Raw genomic sequence first — 1,385 nt, 5'->3', positions numbered from 1 at the left:
AAAAAGACAAAGCAAATTATTATAATAGAGTGTGCAGAGATGTAGAATTGGAGGATTCACTCAGTATTTCTCAAAAGGAAAGAACTGAAAAACAAACTTAAGACTTGAGTTGCAATATTAAAGGATTATAATAGTCATCTTGCCAGGAGAGACTAGGTATAGGAGCTCTGGCTACTTAGTAGGTAGCCACTTGCACTACTAACTCATGGGTTATGCCTGTCAGTTCAAATCCACCAGCTAACTGTAGGAGAAAGATGGACAGTCACCTCCCGTTTGATTTGCAGCCTTGGAAAACCCACTGCAGGGTCAGCTATGCATCAGTTTAAACTCCATAGTAATGAGTTTGAAGATTTTTGTTTTATATTTAGGAGACATGGAATATGGCCTTCCCAAAAATGTCTCAGCAAGAGAAGATTCTGAAGGAATTTTTGTAGGCTAGGTCTGGTGGCTTAGTCCAGAGGAAAGTGCACTTTCTATCTCAAAGGTAGTGCCTTTCTATCAGTTCAAATTCACCAACAATTGTGTAAGAAAAAGATGGGCCGTTCCTTTCTGTGTGATTTGTAGCTTCCAAAAACCCAAATCCAAAACCTGGAGGGTCACCTGTGTGTGAGTCAGTTCTGAGTCCACAGCAATGCAAGGTCTTTTTTTTAGTCATGGAGAAACTCTCATGCTCATTCAGTACTTTTAGGTGTGGAAGGAATGGTTAACTTAGAAAAAAAAGAGATTATGCAAATAAATAAACATTCAGTTGATCTTTAAGATGGTATCTTTCTGGTTTAGTCAACACAGGATGTGTCCTGTAGGTTTTCCTCCTTCAAGATGGCGGCTTTCTGGTGAGCTGCTTAGTCATTGGAACAAGGCTTTTTCAAGGTGGCTGCCCTCTATAAGCTCACAGAGGGGTCATTTGTATAGCACCTGAAAGCTCTAACTCATTGCATCAACTTGGAACCAATTTATAGCTAATTTATAGCTAGGGATTGTAAATCACACAGAAGGAGACTGCCCATCTTTCTTCTGGGGAGCAGCTGGTAGGTATAAACTATTCATCTTGGGTTGTCAGTGAGACTCCTTACCTACTCACGAGGCCACCAGAACTCCTTTGAAAACTCTTAAAGGCTGTTTTGTTAAGAAAACAAAAATCCTCATACATAGGAAACAATATGATAGATGCAGAAAAGATTGACATCAATGATTTAATTTTACTTGGATCCACAGTCAACACTCATAGTAGCAGCTGTCAAGAAATAAAAAAAGATGTGATGCATGGCTTGCTCTGAGCTGGACTTTGCTTGTGGATGCAGTTGCTCAAACATCTGCTGAGAAAATTCTTCAGCAAAAGGAACATGCTTGTTCCCGCAGAGTACTGGTTTGAAAGGGATGGGTAA

This window comes from Elephantulus edwardii, unplaced genomic scaffold, assembly GCF_000299155.1.
Source record: "Elephantulus edwardii isolate Elephantulus edwardi_28Jun2011 unplaced genomic scaffold, EleEdw1.0 scaffold00133, whole genome shotgun sequence".
NCBI classification, from domain to species: domain Eukaryota; kingdom Metazoa; phylum Chordata; class Mammalia; order Macroscelidea; family Macroscelididae; genus Elephantulus; species Elephantulus edwardii.
The sequence above is the reverse complement of the archived record's forward strand: the minus strand, read 5'-3'. Positions refer to the sequence as shown.